The sequence below is a fragment of the Manacus vitellinus genome, unplaced genomic scaffold (genome assembly GCF_001715985.3).
Source record: "Manacus vitellinus isolate BGI_N305 unplaced genomic scaffold, ASM171598v3 scaffold_46_pilon, whole genome shotgun sequence".
In the NCBI taxonomy this organism is placed as follows: domain Eukaryota; kingdom Metazoa; phylum Chordata; class Aves; order Passeriformes; family Pipridae; genus Manacus; species Manacus vitellinus.
In genome coordinates, this window is record NW_021940578.1 from 1,050,025 (window position 1) to 1,071,158 (window position 21,134).

Sequence of the window (21,134 nt, forward strand, 5' to 3'; positions counted from 1 at the left end):
GAGCCAGGAAATTCTGGATAATTTCCAAGAAGAAGGAATCACAGCCTAGCAAGAAATACACACCAAGACAGTGCAGTGCCAGGACTTTGATTTAGGACTTTTGCTCCAGCTTCTTTCCTCTTTTAATACACAGTTTTCCACCACACTTTCTATATAAATACTCTATCCTATGGCTGACAGCCTCTTCTAGTAGATTTATCCATTAGTGGATTTACTGAAAATGTTTTCTGCTGAAACAAGGGCAAATGCTTCACCTCAGCAAAGGACAAATCCAGAGACAGCATTAAAACAAAAGCCAGCAAATCCTAGACAAGATAAATGCAAAGAAAACCTCTGAGACTCCTCTTGTGCAGAAAGCCTGGGGGGGGGGAATTTTTTAAAAATTAGAAAACAAATTACAGAAGTGAAAGACTGAAAAAGGCAAGACAGAAAGTGCCAGCCCCCCAAAATGAGCATCACAATGAGGCCCAACCAACCCCACCATGGAGAGCATTGTTTGTCTCAGCTGCCAGGACCCAACTGCACCTCCTGGGAGGGAGATCTCCAAATGCTTCCCTAAGTTCCAGACACACTTTCCTGCATGTCCTCAAAACTGTCCTGGCCATCTCCAGAAGGCAGTGGAGCATTCAGAGGATCAGTGACATGGCCAAGGTCACACACAGAGTCAACTGCAGAGTCAACAGAAGAGTAACCAGAGCTTTGCTGAAAATCCCTTGGCTTTGACTGCCAGACAATGGCTCCCCCTCCCACATAATCAACCAGTTATGGAAAGGCAGAAAGGCATATTTGCAGGGCTAAATATGTTCACTTGAGAATAAAAAATGTTGGGATGATTATCTATAAATTATATGACATTATCCAGACCTTTCTGGTTTGGAAGTTGGATAGAAATTTGATGAATTACAAGCACGACACAAATGTTATAAGAGAAGCTTTGCTTTGACTATTTCTCTTGGTTTCTGCAAAAACCCCCGGAAGAACAGCAGAGATACAGCAAAGGAACACAATCCCCACTGATCTGAGTTTTCCAAAACCTCTCAGGTTACCATTTCTATCTCTGATATCAGATTGTTCATCACTATTGGCATTTAAAATTCTGCTACTCATCTTGCCACAAACTGAGTTTTTTTAAATTAAAGCATTGACTGAGAAAAAAAATAAAAAGTCTATCTCAGAGGCAAAAGAAATTTCTTCTGGACTTTCACAGGCTGTCAGGTCTCACATAGCTCACATTTTCTGATGGAATTATTAATGCTGCTCTATGAATAACTCTTCCATAGTTTGGGAGCTGTAATTAAAATAACAGAGTTGCTTTTTTACTTCCTGATTGTTAAGGCTGTTCCTACACACACAGATCCTCCTCACTGGAGTGCAGCAAACCCCATGCACTGAGTGGTGTGGAGCTCTGCAGCTCCTGAGGGACGTCATGGGACTGGGAGTAGAATCCATGTCAAGCTCCCCTGCGAGGGAACACGCTGCTAAAAGCTGGCTTTGTCTAGTTGGTAGTTTTTTTCTCATAGGCAGTGTTTGGGCTAAAGACACGGATAATTCTGCATCGTGAATGCTTTGCACCAAATTGCCACATCAGCACTAAATACCTCCACTTAATTTTTCATTTGGACCCGATGAAACATTTTTTCCCATGGAAGGAAAAGTCTGGTCTTTGTGATCGTGGCACTGCCAGCCCAAGTTACAGTAAAGGTTAATCACAAACAAGAGACAAGTAAAGTAGACAAAGAGCATCATACACTTCACTTTTCAATGGATGTTTTCATAAATGTATGAATAATTTAAATTATCATTGCCGAGTATTTATTCGAGTGTTTCAGGGGAAAAAAATGCCTCCTCTTTTTTTTTTTTCCCCTCCTTGATTCTTTTCATTTCTGTCTCATCTCTTTTATGTGCTGCATCGGCTGTTTTCTTGCCATCTGAATCAGTTTTTTGGAACAATGGGATGTATGAGGGCTGAGGGGGCAGTGGAAGAATACAGCCCTTGTTGTACACTCTGTGACTTGACATTGATTAATGAGGGTGCGGACATGGGCAGAATTTGATGGAGAGAGAAGGGGAAATGGAAGGACCTGAGGGCACCAGAAGGAGGAGGGCAAGGAGATGACAGAGGGAAGAGCAGAGCGATGCCAGTGACTCTGCACAGCCAGAGCTGGAGTCACCCCATCCACTGGGAGGGATCCAGAGCAGCTGGAGAGACCCTTCCATGGGCAGAGACCCCCACCAGTGATGGGGCCTTTCGGGACCATCCCACACCTCTGTCTGGGTTCATCCTGCACGTCCAGACCCGCTGTGTCCATAGAACCCTTTCCATGAGAACCTTTGCCCAAAAAAGATTGGTAGAAAGAGCTTTGTTGCTTCCTCTGTTCTTTCCCTCATTCCTCAGTCTCCACCCTGTTGGTTTAGTTCCAAAACCTAAACACACAAACCTAAACACAGCAGCAGCAGCAACTTCCCTGCAGGAGCCTAAAACCATTCTGAAAGTGAACCCTGAGATCCAGATCCAGCCTCTCTGGGTGTGAGGGGAGGGATGGGTTGGTACCACCTGGGAGAGAGAAGAGAGGTTCCTAAATCCTGTTCTTTTGGTTGGATGTCTCTTATTTTCTCATGCTGATAAATCAGAAGTACTGGTGCTGGTCACGAAAATGCCCATGCACTGAAAAACCAGAGATGTTTTGGGAAGACTGAAAGTTTGGTGTGGCTCTTAACTTTTTTTTAGCAAACCCACCTTACCCCTCCAGGAGCAGAGGCCCACAGTGAGCTTAACCAGTCACTGAAGTTGTTGCTTGTCTTGCTGAGTGGTTCAGGTTTAATGAAGCCACAGTCACCAGGTTCCCTTTTCTTGTGTTAAACTAAAAAATACTCAGTGTATAAGAGAAAAACTCAACAAGAAGAACAGTGACAAATGGCTGCAGTCCCTTAGGATCCAAGTACCTGAAGGGGCCCCCAGGAAAGATGGAAAATTTTATAAGAGCCTAGAATGACAGGACAAGGGGGAATGGCTTCAACCTGAGAGTGTGGGTTTAGATGGGATATTGGAGAGGAATTCCCCCCGGGAGGGTGGGCAGGCCCTGGCACAGGTTGCCCAGAGAAGCTGTGGCTGCCCCGTCCCTGGGAGTGTCCAAGGCCAGGTTGCACTGACTTGAACTGCTCTCTCAGGTCTGTCTGGTTGGGCCTGCCCTCTGCAGAGAAAGATCAAAGCTGCTGGCTGGGACAGAGCTCAGACGGTCCCCAGAGTGCTTAAAAACCACCTGAGAGCTTTACATTGGCCTGTGTGAGGGATGAGGAGCAGGGAAGCACCACTGCTGCTCTGGCAGGGAGTTACAGCACATGTGGTACACCAGTGAAGACAGGCTCTATGGTACATCTTGGAATTACTGCTGCTGAAAACATCAATATCAGTCTTACTAGTCAGAAATCTGTACAAAAACCACTTTTGACGAAACCTGGAAATGAAGCTGCAGTTTCAGAAATTTCAATCAGAGAGAGAGAGAATCCCCCCAAACCAGCACCAGCCCCCTCTCGGGCTCAAATTCAAATTGTTTTGCCTTTCTCCACTGCCCCAGATAAATCCAATATCTGCCAGACCATGGACTGTTCATGTGCTAATCCCACTCAGACTCTTATTCAGGGCTGGGTCTCTTTTGCATAAAACATTAAATGTTGGTTTGAGGGGACAGTTGTCCCTGCCTTGTGAAGGAGCTCTCCCTGCTCCAACCCTGCCTTGTTTTCCCAGAGTGAAGCCCCTGGGCTTTGCTGGGCGTGCATGGAAAGGGCACAGGGCAGGGTTTCCAGGATGAGCACATCCCCTGTTCCCTGTGCTGTGCCCCGGCCACCCCGAGCTGTGACCCCCACCCAAAGAGCAGCACCACAGGTCCCAGCCGGCTCCTGGTGTGGGTGCACACACGGCCTGTCTGAGCACCTGGGGGTGCAGGGGCAAAACCAGCCTCCTGCCCCCCAACATCTGGCCGGGAACGACGTCCCAGAGCTTTTCTCCAGGCGGGGTCTTCCAGCGTTCCCCTCCCTCCCTCCCTCCCCTCCGCGCCCGGGACGATCACCTGCAGCGGCAGCCCCAGAGGGTGACCTGAGCCCTAGAGCTACTGCTGGAACAAATGAGAGAGCTTAACTAGAGCAAGACTGGCATAAAAAGGAAAGGGGAAAAAAGAGAGGAACAAAGATTCCGTCCAATTTGCTCTTTTGGGCATTGTGCAAACTGGCCTGTTTCCCAGTATATCACTCTGCCATTGAATGAGGTCAATTGCAGAGCAGTTCTTCAGTCATCCTGATGGGTTTTCAGCAGAAAGTGAATGGAGTGCAAATTAGCCAAAGTCGTCACAAGCTTTTTTACTGTCACTCTAAGCCTGACAGTCCAAAGGAAAATGAGGATTAATAAATCTAACGAACTTTCTCCATTATCCGAGCCAGGTTAGGAAACTATTTATTGTCTCTCTTTTTCTGTGTTTCATCCATTTCGCCTACTGTGGTGAAGCATTTGGAGAAGAAAGAAACAACAGCCACATGCACACACACGCTTTGCACGCACACACAGGGCTCAGCCCCTCCAAAGCTGTGACACAGAGCCCTGGGCAGAGCACAGAATAAAGGCCCTGGCACCAGGCAGGAAAACCAAGATTTTAAAACAACTCCGCCTCGCACACACCGTATGGCTTTAGATGGATCCTCACAGCTGCTGATTCCCACTGATTTAATATTTGTGCATAATGTGTCCAACACAAACATTTCACAGGAGAAAGGAGCACTGCTTGCAACTCTTAAAAATTGCCATTTTCACAGAGCAAAAAATTGGTTTCAAGTGAAGGGGGAAATTTTTAACAATTCCCCACATGTGACAAAGATTTTAGTGCAGTTTCAAATTCTTTAGAAACAGAATAGAGCATTTCAGGAGCTACTGGTATGGAATGTAAATCTTTCCTAATTTATTAAAATAATTTGTATTTGAGTAACTTTTGAAAAACCTGCTCAACTAAAAGAATTGCCTGAAACACTCTCAGAGCCCAGGGGGCCATGCAGAAGTGATGCAAAAGGCCTCTAGGAACTGTTCAGGCTTTTTGGGTTGTAAGCTTAAGTGTGTATGTTTAAATATATATATATATGTTTAAGTCTAGAATAATGCAAATGTGTCCAACTCCACAGCTGGACAACACGTCATCCCATGTAACTGTGATTAATTCAGTATTTTCCTTCAACGTTCCCAAAGTCCTTAAAAACTTCCCTGAATGAGGCCTGAACGTGCTGCCTGAAAACAGAGGTCCAAGTTTTCAGGTTTCGTGTTTTCAGCACCAACTAAACCCACTTCACACCCACAGTGAAAAAGCTGGGAAGAGCAGACAAAGGGATCAGGCACTGGCTCCTGCCCCAGGGGACAAACACCCCGGAGGAGAACAGCCCAAACTGCAGCTCAACTGGTCCCTGCTGCCACCTCAGCACAAAGAGATCCAGCTCCTGATTTCTGAGGACCAGGGATACAGTGAAATACCAGGGATAAGCAAAATAAACCATATACAAGGATCCTGACTCCAACACCCCTGATACTGTGAGTGAGGACAGAGATGATAAAGGAATATTGAATGTACCACACACAAACCCATCTACTCCTCTGTGAAACTAAAAATGCTGGACACCAGCACTGGCTACATGCAAAAAGGGGGCAATTTTCCATCGTGCCTCCAGTAACCATGAAAACTGTTATTTCAAATCCTGCCTCATGTTGGTGCTGACAATGAGCTATTCCTCTCCCATCACAGTCTCCTAAACTTCCTTCAGTGATAAGAAGGAAGAAGGTCAAAAGACAGAACATAGTTTCATTCTGAAAGCTACTAAAAACATTGCTTTCATTTCTTCCATCTTTCTTTGATATAATAAAAACTGCAGCAAAAAAAAAAAATCATTAAGTACCTGTTTGGTATTTAAATACTTGTGGCTGCAGTGGGCAACAAACCAGGGTGAAGTCAAGTCAAAGAGTTTGTTTCAATGCTTTGTTTTCACCTTTTATGTGGAGACACTCAAGAGAATAAATTCCCCCTGAGGAAGCTCATGCTTCAACCTGAGTAACCAAAGAAAAACTGTTGAGCATTCAAAGCAATCTGGGCTTTGTTGAGATTTCCCTTCTCCTACTTTTACAGTCACTTGTCATTCCATTTAATAAGAGAGAAAACTTTCCTGACCAGCCAAATTATGCCATTCAAGATGTTAAGGAAAACACACATCCCCTGAAGTAAAGGTAAAATTATGCTGCAATCATCAAATCAGCCTTCTCTTCTTTATCCCATCTGTGTATTCTCCTTGGAAAAGCCCCACGAGCAGCTCAGTCCTACCTGCCTGCCACTGCAATTGCTGGTATTTTAATCTCATCAAAGAATCTGGGTTTTTCTTCCTGCTGTTTTGACTTTGCTGTCTCTTAGCCCTGTCACATTCACTAGTTTTGAATAAGTGCAGAACTTGCATTTACAGAATTTGCAATCTGCGAGATTGTTTAAGTGATTTATCAAATGCTTTGATTGAACACTTATTGCTGCTCCAGTTCTGAATCTCATTTAAGTTGACTGGGCTTGACATGAGCCTTTAGAGTGAACACAGGAACGAGCCCAGGCTGGGTCAGGTACAGCACGAGGGGGGAAAGTTCCCCCTCCAGCCACAGCCCTTCTGGGGCTGCCACTGATAAAACCAGCTGGGCAATATATTCCTTATTAAGCATTTTATGCCTGATAGAACCATGGTACCAACAGTCAGCTGGGCTTTATCCTGCTCAGGAGGCAGCACAAGGGCTGTGCAGGTTGGTCCATCAGAGAGCATCGAGCAGCCCAGGTTTCTAGAACAGAAACGTGGATTGTCTGGCTGTGGAGCTGAGGGGTCCAGACCTTCAGCAGGCTCTGAACAGCCACAACCACACCACTGAAATCCAAGTTACAACCCCTTTGCACTCGCAGGCAACACACAGACCAGAGCAACACTGAGCTCTGAGTTCTGAAACATCCAAACAGTCGAAAATCAGTCATTTTTTGTCACCAAATGGATGATTTAATTCCGAGGGATGCTGAGCAAAATGAGGGCAAATGAGTTTGCAGATCTACAGAGAAACCCAAAGGCACAGCAGCCAAAGGGATGCAGTACAACTCTTGCCACCAGATTCCAAAGCACTGCATCCCAGACAGACACCACTGGGGGTTCAGTGCTCCACTGAGGTACCATTTGAATTTAACTATTAGTACATGAAATTCCTGCATTTAGAAATAAAACTGAGATGTCATTAAAAGTACACAAGGGCTGCAATAAATCTCTTCACAAAAACACGTGGGGATGGGCCACAGGCAGGCAGGAATTCAAGCACTCAGGACTCCAAAGTGACCAGGTCCAGAGTTTTCATGGTTAACAACAAGCAAGCAAAGATAGAATAAATGAAGAGGATTTGTTTCAGCCCATCAGGGATTAAATGACATTCTCCTGCAGCACAACAGTTCTGAGTCTTTCCTGCTAAATCTGTTGTCTTTCAGGCTCATGGCATTTTCAATGCTTCCTCCAAACTCATGTGGGATAATGCACTTCCAAAAAGTAGGCTCTAGGTATGCACATTCTTAAAATCAACCACTCAACACGCATCCAAATAAAAGTGAGCTTTCCTCCCCATTTTCCCCGAGAAAGGAAGCTCAGAGCCCTTTTATGCATTGTGAATGGCCCACCTAATTTAGACTGAATTATACCCTAACCTTCATTTCCCCTTTACTTCTTTGCTCCATTCAGCAGTTTCTGACTTCAGCTAATTCACTAACAATCCCAGCTGGTCCTTCCCAGCTCCCAGTTCTTTAGCACATTGTCCAAGGAAACTATGTGCTCCCATCTACACTGGTATTCCACTCTCCAATTAACCTACTGCTGAGAGGCTTTACCCCTTTCCACCATCCATTCCTCTGCACATACATTTTTTTAACCTTTTACTTCTTGAATTAAAGTGCAGGAGATCCCTTCCAGGTGAGAAGGTGTTAAATTTATTTGCTAAATCTGGTGCTGGGTACTCAGGAAGACACAACACACGGTCGGGTGACAGCCTTGAAAGAATAACCTGCTTGATCTCCAGAGCATTTCAAAGCCAAGCTGAGGCACAGATGTTTAAGATACAAGTAAACAAATAACAAAGGCACTTCCACCCTTGCTGGATGACAGGCAGGTGCTTGTTCTGAGCACTGGAACCGAGGTCAGCCAGAGGTACAGCTGGTGTTTGATCCACAGACACCGAGATGGGTTTGCCATTCTCGTTATTTAAAAATAGTCAATCACTTTTCTATGACACAATTATAACTGAGATGACAGCAGAAGGAATGTCTGTGCCTGTGCAGCCACGGGCCCCTCACTGGGAAAGTTTTACCAAGGTTGCAAGAGCAAAGCCTTGAGCCTGTCTGTGCTCCAGACACATATATATATGTGTTGCTTTACTTTTGTCTTATCAGGGACAGAGATGATCCCAGTTATTGGGTGCTGACCATCACTGACCTACTTGCACAATCAGAATAAACCAGCTGGAAACAGTTCTGCTGCCTTGGGATGAAGCCAAGACTTCAACACCTTGAAGTCCCCTATGCAATGACTCTGGAATTATCCACAGAGAATTCCCACAGCAAATGCTGATAAACCTCCCTGGATCCAGCCTAGAGACCTGTGTCTCCTGTCATGATCAGTCTCCATGCAGCCCCTGTCCTCCTTTTCCCTTAAACTGTCATGGTTATCCCAAACCCTCCTCTCTAGTGTAGCTTAAGAGCACATTTTAGAAGACCTGAATTTCCATGCCTGCTTCCCAGGAGCCATTTAACATTTCCCTCTCTGACACAACACCAAGTGCCTTCTTTCCAGGTAAATGGCCCAGATCTCATCATTGACAAGATCCCAGCTAAAGCAAAGATAGGGAAAATGCAGTTGATGGCTGTCAAACACTTCCCTCCCCCAGCTCCTTCTCTCGTGTACATTTGCTTAGAAGCAAGTGAGCACAATAACAGCACAGTGCTCAGAAAGTGGTTTTCAGAATCAGGCAGTGAGAAAGTCAATATGGAGCAGTGTGTCCATTTGTTTTGATTTATCTCACTAACTTCAATTGACAGTTAATTCATCAGAGGAGGAAAATGCCAGTCTAGTGAAAACACAACTCGTGAAGGAGAGAGAACGGAGTGGAAAACACAGAGTGTGGATAATACAGGTAATAAATTAAAGGATACAGTATCAGTATTTTATCATTCCCATTCTGAATTCTCTATATCCCCACTCTGGCCAATTACAGTTTATAGTGAGCAGTAAATTTACACTGATGTATATCACACACACACGCCCTTTACAAAATGAGGTGACTTTGGAAAACAGCAAAAGAAGTGACTTTGGTTCAAATTCCTAAATCTGATATTTCCAGCAGCAACTACCAACTCTGGTAGCAAACCACAGGCGAGATGAGAATTTACACTGCGAGTGTTGGCTTGGATCTAAAATCCATAAAAATAATAAAGAGTTGAAAATGTGATTTGCAAGAGCAGCACTGGCACCACTAACACCAGTGCAGGGCTGCCAGGGAGCAGTGGAGGCTGCACATCTTCCCATAGCCAGAAGAGACTTCTCCTCTTTTCCAGGGCCACTCCTTGGTGTGTTCCCTGTTTCAGCCCCTTGACCCCCCAGCTCCTCCCTTGGTGTCATTTGTTGGCCCCCAGCAACATTTAATGTCTCCCTTTTTGGCTGGTTTGGTTGGTTTTTGGTGTTGGTTTTTTTTTTTCCCTTTCTCCCAAGGAATGTTTTCCAGGTTGGTCTTTGCCTGACCTTGTGACAACACCAGTGATGACAACAAAGGCTGGAGGGGGGATTCAGGGAGCCCATGGGAGCCTGGCCCAGTCCCACTGTGTCACCTCACAGCCCCCAGTACCCAGAGCCATCCTGTGAGAGAGATTAGAGACAATATCCCTGGGGACACATCCTCTCATGGGCTGCACTCACACCATCCCCATCCCCTCCTGATCCCCCTCCTGATCTCCACAGGCAGCACATTCTGGGATTCACCTTTCACTACAGAAAGCAGAACTTGCTTGTATTCATTCAAACACTTTTCCCAGTAGTTTCCTCCAATGCTCCTGGGACAAGAACCCTGTTATTTCTTAGACAGCAATCCCACTTGGAAGTTCAGCATTGCACAGACACAACTCGGATTATTCTGCCCTGGATACAGTCAATTAAATGGCCTGATGTTTATGTGAGTGAAGTCAACCCATGATCCTTCTAAAGGCCCATTCCCTGAGTTTTGCAGGGCTCTGACATTTTGGGCAGCACCATCCTGTGCTGCTGCCCCTCCCAGCAGCAAACCCCCGTTTCTGCTCCACAGAACACAGAAATCTCCACCACAAGCTGAACTTCCTGCCTTTTTTTTTTTCCTTAAGTCACCTTGTACACTTATTGAAACCCAAGCCCAGCCTATAGGGGACTGTAGGAAACTCAGCTTCTTTCTGCCCATTTCCCAGGAAACTGGACAAGAGCCAAAAATAATCTGCCCTGGTTAAAATATCTGCATTTTGCAGACAGGCACCACCTCTGTCCCCCTGCCAGGCTGCTGGACTTTGCTTTGGAGATGATATAAGCACTCAGGAATAGCAAAAGATCCTTCAGTTCTGAGAGTGGAAGTGTCTGTAAATGAGGACTTGGACAATAGTTCTGTTGGTGGTTGAGGGATGAGCTGCCCACACCTTCCATTTGAGTGCAAATAAACATCCAACAAGGTGCAAAGCTTACTAACAGGGTAGAAATTTGGAATTATTAAGCTGTCTCAAAAAGGGATTAAACACAACCACAAAAACTAGTGTATGTACTCTAAAAATCCTCCAGCTTCCTTATTACTGGCTAAGGACTGCAAAGGCACAAATATGGGTTAGAACACAGGGGAGAGAAAGGAATCACAGCCTGAACTTTCACCCAGATGTCTAAATTAAATCACAAGTCTTCCAAAGGTTTAGAGAAGTCTGGATGTTTCTGTGATAATCACAAGCCACTGCATTACAAGGGTTTTTAATACTCATAAGTGAAAATACCAATTATTGCAGCAGGATTTATTGGTATGTGCAGTCACAGGAAGGTGTGAAAATCCTGCGGACAAAATGCCAGGCTTGTCCAGTGACAGGACTGAACCCCTCCTAACCTTCAAATAATTCCAAAACATTGGGCTTTTACCTGAGCCCAGTTTCTAAACACCTTGTGGTTGATGTTCCCCATCACTTGGCACTGAGATATGAGTTTCACAAGCTGGTTCCTCAGCACATTTTCACCTGCTGCTCCCTGACTGCATCCACCCCCCAGACCTGCAGCTCCATCCTTTGCACCTTCATTTCCAGAGGCAGGAAATTCACCCCCACTGGAGGTGACAACTCTCCCCTTCCTTCAAGAGACCAGGATTTATTCCCTTCCTTCAAGAGACCAGGATTTATTCCTCTCCTCACAGCAAGTCCTCTGGACTGTGCCTGTTGTCAGCTGCAAGTGGATCTTGGATGTCCTATCAGGTTCTTTGAACTTGCCAAGTTCACTTTAAAGACAAACTTCGCCTCTTTCAGCATTAAAATCGTGCTCCCAATAAAACTTCTGCATTCTCTGCTGCACCAAAATACTTTTAGCACGTCGATACGTGATCCAGTTTGCAAAATTTGGCTTTCAATCAATAAATTGGATTTAAATTTGCCAGAACCCCTCGCTAACAGGAGCTGAGCCTGTGTGTGCAGCCTGTCCCCCCCTCAGGGACAGACTGAGCCCCCGACACGGAGACTCTGGTGAGGACCAGCAGCACCAAGACATGGGCACAGCTCGGACCTGCCGCGCTCTGCCCTCGAGGCAGGAGCTTTATCCAGCTCCCCCCAGCCCTCTCCTTTCCCAAACCTTTGGCTGTGGTGATTCCCCCGCCCCTTCCCTGCCCCTTCCTCCAAGTTGAAGGCAGTTCACCACTTACGGTCATTTACAGCTTTACAGCCCAGCAAATCCAGAAGGTGTCTGATGAAAAAGAGGGACTAGCCAAGCATCTTAATCCCCCTGTTCATTCATGCTCTCTGTAATGTTCTTTCAGGCCTCTGCTGAGAGACTAGGCTGAAATGAAGGCTGATAAATTAGTCTGGAGGGAAACAAGGCAGATTCTGCTTGTAAAAGGTCATTCCAACTTTGTTCTGGGTGAGGGTTTATCTTGACTGCAGCTGCGACAGACAATGGCCGGGGCCTAAACGGCAGAAATCCAAGCTCTGCTCACGAAATTACTGTGCTGATAAGGGAGAATGGGCTTCAAGGAGATCTAAATGGGAAAAGGGAGGTGGGGGACAAGGGTGAGCTGTAGGTATTTTTGAACACGACTGAACAGGGATGGCACAATAAGATGCACAGTTAAAGCAACGACTTGCCCGGGCATTATCCGAAAGCAAAGGAAAACAGAGCTGGGGAATCAGATCCAAAGGGAGGAAAGATCCACTTGAGTGTGCTGAGCAAACAGCCTGGAGAGGGCTGAACCTGCAGCCTCTGCCCCAGACAGGTTGTGGAACACCCCAAACACCAGGGTGGCTCTGAGGGATTCTGAGGGGCTCCTGAACGCGGCACCCGCGGCCCAGGGATCCCTTTGGGACATGCTGGGGATTCCTCCACCAGAACAGGGGGCCAAGGGCAGCCCAAACGAGCCCCACTGTGGAGCTGCACGAGCAGGGGCTGGGTGAGAACACTCTGCAGGGGAAAGCACTTTTAAGTACATTTTGTGCCTTTCTGGGGCAAAGAGAGCAAACGGTGGCAAGTCCTGACGAACTGCTCTCCAATGTGTGCCTCCCACGTGCCCACAGATCCACTCCTGAGAGATGCCTCTCCTTTGTTTACACATCCCACTGGGACGTGCCCGTCTCCATCTGTGCAGACACGTTCCATAGGCACAGCCATGGAACCTCCCTGGAACCCCCTTTACACACAAACCAGCTCCACTCAGGCCTGAGCCTGAGACCCCCCTGCAGAGCTGCTCCAGCCCCGGGGAACAGCACAGCAAGGACATGGAGCTGCTGGAGGGAGTCCAGAGGAGGCCCCAGGATGATCAGAGGGATGGAGCAGCTCTGCTGGGAGGAAAAAGCTGAGAGAATTGGGATTGTTCAGCCTGGAGAAGTGAAGGTTCCAGGATGACCCAACTGCAGCCTGAAGGGAGCCAACAAGGAAAGATGGAGAGAGACTATTTGCAAGAACCTGGAGTGACAGGACAAGGGGGAATGGCTTCAAACTGCCAGAGTGTGGGTTTAGATTGGACATTAGGAGGAAAGCCTTCCCTGGGAGGGTGGGCAGGCCCTGGCACAGGTTGCCCAGAGAAGCTGTGGCTGCCCCAGCCCTGGAAGTGCCCAAAGCCAGGTTAGACGGGGCTTGGAGCAACCTGGTCTAGTGGAAGGTGTCCCTGCCCATGGCAGGGGGTAGGACTGAATGATCTTTAAGGTCCCTCCAACCCAAACCATTCTATGATTCCATGATCTTGTCTGTTTGCTTTGAGAGAGGACAGAGAGGAGCAGGAAATGAGGAGATGCACAACCGAGTCAAGGCGGATGTTTTACAAGGACACCTCACAAAGCTGCTGGGCCTTAGTCACAACTTGAGAAACAGAGCACATGGTTAGGAACAGCATTCCCAGAGACACCCCCATGATCTGGAAATGCTCCTTCCTGGAGCCAATCCACCCCCTTCCTGGCCACTGGACCTCCTCCTGCAGACGTGCTTCTTCCATTCACGGGGCTAAAAATGACTCAAACTCAGCTTCACACCTTCCCTGGACAAACAGCCCTTGTTCTGCAGAGCTGGACACTTCCTGTCTCCATCTGTGCAGGTCCCAGCTCTTTGCTGGGCTGAGAGGCACAGAAGGAGGAAAGGATGAATAATGAACTGCTGTGTTAGCAAGCGAGGAACGAAGTCCCACCCGTGTCCCACCCATGTCCCACTGCTGCAGGAAGGGCGACAGACCTGGCTTTCCATTTCCATCTCTACGTACAACAAACCTCCCCTGCTTTTCCAGAGCCAAGGAAGAAGCATCTGAAGTGCCAAAACGTGTGAAGTCCTAAATCCCACAAGGTAAGAGCTGCTACATTTAGCAGCCATCCCAACCTGCGCTGCTGCTCCGTGTTTGCCACGGGAAGAAGAGGATGGAGCCAAACTCTGCAGAGAATGTGATTTGCCTGTTGTCTCAAAGCAGTTAACACAACATTTTGCTCTGGAAAACCCACTTCTCACATCGTACAGATTGAGGTAAAGAAGTTTAGAACCTTCAGGCTTTGGGATTATTAACCAGGAACTCAGGAAGGTTTACTAATGTCACAAACTTTCAGAGTCTAAACACAGCTCCAAGTATTTTATGGAAGAGATTGCTCCCTGTGAGGGTGGGCAGGCCCTGGCACAGGTTGCCCAGAGAAGCTGTGGCTGCCCCATCCCTGGAAGTGTCCAAGCATAGACTGGACAAGGCTTGGAGCAACCTGGGCTCATCTTTAAGGTCCCTTCCAACCCAAACCATTCCATGATTCTACAATTCCATTTAAGCCTTAACTCACAGCTGAGTAATGACTTTCTCTAACCCCTTAACACAAGGTCACAGGAACTCAGGGGTTCAGCTACAACAAAAAAGGACCCTGGAAGGTAACTGGGCTCAAACCCCAAAGAGCCAATACATCCCTGACCCCCCCCAGGCAGCCTGGAAAGCCCCACGTGAGTTATTTTACATTGCTCCCACCTCTTCAAACTGCGAGTCCCCAGAGCGATGCCCCCTCAAAGCTCCTGGATATTTATGGTTTCACTTATTGATCATTTCCTTTACAAAAGCCCACTGTGTCCCAGTGCTCCATCAGCCAGGCTTTTCTGGGAAGGGACAAAATCAAGGTTGGATTTCTCTGCAGGTTAACATTCCGGAGGGAGAAGCAGTGCCCTGCATTCTGCAAGGCTTTTGACAATGAAAAGAGCTATTTTTCAAACCCTGTGGTCACCACTGAGCTTTTCAAGGGATTTTCTTTTTCTCTCTCTCTTTTTTATTATTTTTTTTTAAGTGGGGATGATAAAATCCTGCTTCAGGAGCTGGTATTCATGGATGTCTCTCAAAGACGAAAAGAAAATATTTATTTCCTTTTTCTGCTTGTGAATCAGAATGTTCTATTTAAAGAAAGTGCCCTCTGCCGGATTGCTCATGAGTTATTACCCCTTATGGAAATAAAGGAGAAATATCAGGAGGTATTCTTAGTCATTCCCTTCCCCTGTCTCTTCTTTTTTCCCTTAATTCCTTATATACCCATGTTTTAGCCAAGTGCCTAAGATAGAGCAAGATATCTTGGCATTCTTGGGCCTAAAAAAGACTTACTCCCTTAACCCTGACATTGGAGCATCTGATGGAACGTCAAAAAACAGCACAGCTTTCAGTCGTTTCACTTGGATGTCATAAGGTGCACTTTTCCCTTTTATCCAGGGTGGAAATCAATAAATGAATGCATCAATAAATGATGCAGCTGCAGGGAATGGGGGTTTGCCTGTGGCACGACCAGCTGCTTTCCCTGAATGCAAAGGCAGCCCCTGTGCCACGGGCACGTTTGCAATGTCAGCCCAACAACTGACAGGAGCTGGAAGCTGCCTCTGCCCCTTCCCAGGGATGTCCCCTGACACCAGAACAAGGGGCAGACCCTGCAGGGGCAGTTGGAGTGTTGGTGTCCCCCCACAGCTGCTCCCTGGGAAGGGGACAGTGTCCAGCACGTACAAAGCCCAGCAACTCCACTGGCCCCAGATCCCACAATATTCAGGGGATTTAGAGGTCAGGAAGTTATTTCTCCTCCTTGAGATTCATTTTTCTTTCACATAAGCGCTGGGTTTTGGTCTAACCCAAAAGTTTCTCTGCAGTTTTATCCACGTGGGAATAAAAATTCCACCTGGGGCTGCTGTTGGCAGCTCCTCGTGGCTGAGGGCACATCTGGGCAGTCCCAGGGTGCTCCCATACCTTCTGCTTTCCTTGTGAAACCAGATTCTTTCTTTTTCAGGATAATTCCAGCCCAACAAATAAAAAAAAAATAAAATTGACAAGTTGTGAAATAACTTTGCCTGGGCAATACCTGCTGGGGAGGTGACACCTAGGAAAGGGCCACGCACCCCCTTCCTCAGCCACCTCCAAGGCTGCCCATTCCCTGCTGAGAAAACCCCAAGTCCTGAGCTGCTTTTCCCTGAGCATGGAAGCTGTTCCAGTAACATCATTCTCGAGCCAAAGGGAAAGGCAGAGGCCAGAGAGAATGAATGAACCAGGGGAGGCTGGAAGGGAAATGCCATCACATCCTCTCAGCCCACGAGCTGAAAGCACGGCAGAGAGGGATGAGTGCAAGGAGTTCTTTGCTCATTTAAAGGACTCACACCTTTTTTTAGCACCTTTAGTTAAGAAACAGGACAAACAAGAACATGCTGCTTTAACTGTCTCAGCTTGTAAAGGGAAATGAGGGAATTTCTGCACGTTTTTTTAGCTGGGAAGCAAAATCACCACAGTTAGAAGAATCTCAGAGGCTCCTTCCTATTTTAATATTTTGCAGATATTTCAGTAACTTAAAAATATATTTATTTTTAAAAATATATTTTAGTATTTTTAAGACTCAAGGAAATACAATATAATTCTCCTTTAGCATTTAAGGCCAGAACATGGGAAGTAAATTTCCCTTGGCACTTATGAGCATTTCTAAAAGCAAACAAAACAAAAAAGACCCTCGTGCTAAACCTTAAACCTCCTATTTTGTGGGAACAGGGAGGTTGAGCTGCTGTGAATCACTGACACTGTAAAGCATGTTCAAAACCCAGCAGTTTTCCACTGGCCCAGATGTGGAGCCAGAATTCTGCTCCATCCGGAGCTGTCGGCTCCTATTTTTTCCACAGTTATTTGTCTTCCATGGGACAGTTTCTATCTTCACCCTCGACTATGAAGTGAAAGCACTTATTTTTCCTGTGTAAAGGAGCAGCCTGGCTCCAACACTTCAGTGTGAGGGAAGTCTTTGTGCTTCAGCAAATAATCTCTCTTAAAATATAAATTAAAACAGAGCAACTAATAATTATTTATCAATGGTATTTACCTTGTGAGGCAAACTGAGCTAAAATCATCATTGCTTCCAAATTCCCTACAATTCAGTTGCTAAACTTCCCTCCAGGATGAGGTTCCCATTCTTCTCTCAATTAGCAAAATAAGCAGCACTATGATAAATGCCATTATTTATTCAAAGTGATCGAAATCATTATGTAATCATTTTATTTTATTTTTTTCTAGGTCTCAGAGGCCATAAAGCACAAACCCAGGGTGATTTATTTGGGGTGCTCTGAGTGGTGTGTCCTGTGCCAGCAGGCAGGGGAGTAACAGCATCAGGGGAAATGCAGTCACATCTCACTGAATAATCACGAGGCTTTTGGGTTGGGTGGTGTCTTTTGAGGAATCAAAAGAGATAAACATGCTCAGCAGTGTCAGGGACTGAGGCCCAGGGGAAAACCCCCAGCTCAGTGTCCTGCTGAATCACCCCTGGGAGGGGACACATCTGACTGAGCTGTGACACCAGCATGAATCACTCCCTGCCATCCCATGGCCAAAAAAGCCCTTCAGTGAGAGGTGTGGCTTAATTTAAAGAATATTTTTTAAAGCATATTCCACAAAGCCAATCAAGAAAGAAGATAGTGAAGCTGTGCTGCAGATAAAGCAGGGCACGTGCTCTCCCTGTCACAGCCCAGGCCCTCCTGTCTGGCCAGAAGGAAAAACCTCCATAATAAAAATAACTACACATCTGGCAAATAAGACACAGCATTCTGCATCCCCATTGATGTTTTGGGAGAAACAACGAGTGAACCTGAAAGTTTCAGCAAATAACATTCTTCTTGTACCTCCTGGAGCTGGATGTTGTACATCAGAGCCAGGGCTGCAGAGAGCAGTTCACATGAAAACAGAGCTGGCCCTGCCTCCAAACGTGAGGTTTGGAACTTTCCTCTGTGTTTCCTGAGGACTTGGGGTACAATTAACTGCTTTATTTTCATTTTCACAAATCTGCCCTTACTGGAGTTTGAAAAGGGAAAGCTATTTCTGCAGTGCTAACGCTTGGAGAGAGGGGAGAAATTCCATTTTCAAACCAAAGCCCTTAATAGCACGTTTTCCAACCCCCAAAACATTATTTGATTTTTTTTTCTAGAATACAGATATCGGAAGAAAACAGACATTAATTGTGAAGCACATCCTAGAGAACAACAAACCCAGCAGCTTCCAGCAAAACAGATGGTGCTGAGGAACGTTCACCTTGTAGCTGTTCTACTTCCAGTGGTGCTCTCAGCTTAGTCAAAGCCTGACAACAAAATTACTGTGATAAAAGGCAAGAAGTTTTTGTGCAAAGGTACAAACACTGTTAAAACTGCACGACTGATGACTACTAAAACAGACAAAAGATCACCAGGTTTTCAGAATTTGGGGGGTGGGGTGGGGTTTGCACCCCCCAAAGTGGGATTATCAAGAGCACAAACTGCAGGAAATCAACTGGGAAGTATGAACAGAGAAGAGACTGGGTGTGAAGAACAGATATCATTCCTGAAGTACAAATACCAATAGAAGGGTTAATTCAGGTATCACAGTAATGTCCCAGCTGGCCAGAAAAGAGGAGTTGTGTGTGGAAGTCTTACAACAGCAGTTGACCCACAAGTCACTGCAAGCCAAAACTCCAAGTTTCAGAGAAATGCTGACCAAAAAAATAATGTCAAAGTGCAGAAGGAACACTTCTCATGGTACTGCAATCCCCAGATTTGTTAGATTTATCGCTCCTGGAAGAAACAGCACACAGAGGCAAATGCCAATAAGTTACAGGGTGACAAAAAACTCCTCCCCTTTCCTTTTTTCCCCTGGCTGCCATCTGCCTGCCTGCCCAACTTCATGGACAGAGGATGGAAACATATCCCAAGTTACAGCTTCCCAGCAATCTGCCCAGAACATCTCTTCCAGGCTTTTCCAACCTCACACTCGAAGGGAATGGCTCAGGAACTCCCACACAGGATTTGTTCCATGAGTTCTGCTCGGCACACGGAGGGATTCCTGGATGTTGGGCCCAAGTGAAATGCTGAAGGTGCTGAGTGACTAAAAACATGTCCCTGAACTGTCTTTAAACACACTGGGAAGTGGAAAACTTCAAGGGGTATCTGCAGGTACAGGCAGGGTCCAAAGAGAGAGTGTCAGGGTGGGAGGGGACAGTGTTTGAGGACACCTGATGGAGGACAAACAGTCCTTCTCTGAGGTGTGAAACGTCCCGGCCAAATCAGAGGACAAAGGAACAGCTGAAATGTGAGAAGTGCCTCGGAGAAGGAAAGTTTGTTCAATTACACCACAAAACCAAACAGTGTCACAAAGCCAACAGCTGATAGAAAGGGCTCCTATCAGGGCTGGCACCCAGAGCCCAGGGGATGTGGGGAACGGTTCTTAAACCGTGAATGCAAACACCAACTTTTATCAGAAATAGAGAACACAAGGACAAAGCTTGGCCAAGGTCACAGGAAAAAAAAAGATTTGCATTGCCCAAACTGGATCTGACTTCTAAGAGCCAGGGAGGATTGCACTGTGTCCAAAAAACCAGCCTGAAAACAAAATAACAAACAAAAAAGGTACACGAAACCAACCAACGCCACCTGTCAATATTTGGGTCAGAAAAAGGCAATTTGCCTTTCTGAAGGAGCCACTTCCACTTTGCAGCCTACAAATAATCAATATTGCACATTCCTAGAGAGAAACTGTGCCCAGCTTCAGAGAGACCTCGGGGTGACCAGAACCTTCCTCAGGGAATCTCCAGCTGCCTCACACCTGCAGCCTCCCTGAGCCAGACCATGGACTGCCAGCACATTAACAGGGGTTTTTCTCCCCCAAAAACCCATGTCTTGAAACTCATACACTCACACCAATTAAATATTCTGCAATGATATTCACACAAAAGAAGCCAAGACCAAGATGAACTTCTGAGGAACGTCACTGGAGGGAACAGAGGGAATTAAAAGTCTGAGCTGAATTTCCCTCTTTCCCCTGTCCTAAGACAGTAAGAAAAGGAAACTTTCCCACTCAGTCATTCAACCAAACCCTGGTTTCAGCTCTTCAGACATTCCCTGGTGCAGAGCGACAAAACACAATTGAGTTTGGTTCTTATAACAAGTGTTTTTTGCAGTTTCCTGCACTTCAGACACATTGGAAAAGTAAACAAAAACATCTGGACCTACTTCTTTGGGCTTCACTGAATCCAACTGCTCGCTGATTTCTGACTTCACAATCAAGAGTGTAAATATAATCAGACACAATTTCAAATGTTAATGCTAAAGTCTGGCCTTTCTGACCCCAGTTTCTAAGAAAACAGGGCTTCTGTGACTGCACTGCTGGTTTTCCCCCCCAGTGAGACTTCCAGACCCATCCTGAGCTGCTCCCACCCTGTACTCCAGTGTTTTCTAAACCACTTCACATCAGTAGTGGCCAAAGGAGAAAACAGGCCAAGTCACTGCTTCAGCTAGAGAAAAGGGAGGGAAAATTGAGCTCCTGTCCCACTTATTTTGAGGGACAGGCCTCCCCCTGTCCAACAGCCTGGGTGTCCTGTCGGGAAACCTCTGTGCCTCAGCTGCTCCAGACAAAGCTCCTCCTTGGGCCAACAACCAGCAGGTCCCATGGCAGCAGGGGTGTGGTGGGTTGGGATGGGCACTGGGACTGGAGAGAAGGAATTCCACAGTGTGTAATGGACACTGGGTGTGCTGGAACAGGGCTGTGACACAGAGCAGAACTCCCAGGCTGTGCTTCACTGCTCCCACAATATCCTGTATTTCAGGATAATTAGGGATACGGACATTTTCAAACCAAGAATGTAGGAGCAGAAGAGATGGAGATGACTCCTGGGACAAGGCCAGAAAAGCAGGGAGAAAGATGTGAGTTGTGGGATAGGGCTGTTTTCCCTCTTGAGCACCATTTTTTTTGTGTTCAGCTCTCAGGGAAAAATGACTTTCACATTTCTCCATCTTCGCTGCGGAACAAGAACTCGAGAACATCTGGGCAGGTAATGGGTACATGGTATTTCCCTCTGAGCAGTTAATGATCCCTGCACTGCTGACAGGGCTGGGAG

General features: G+C 46.4%; 1 protein-coding gene across 1 annotated transcript in view; it reads right to left on the reverse strand.

The window, feature by feature from the left end:
- Positions 1–21,134, reverse strand: part of LOC103762030 (histone-lysine N-methyltransferase PRDM16) — a 255,300-nt gene that overhangs the window by 139,886 nt on the left and 94,280 nt on the right. The gene's annotated exons all lie outside the window — the stretch shown is intronic.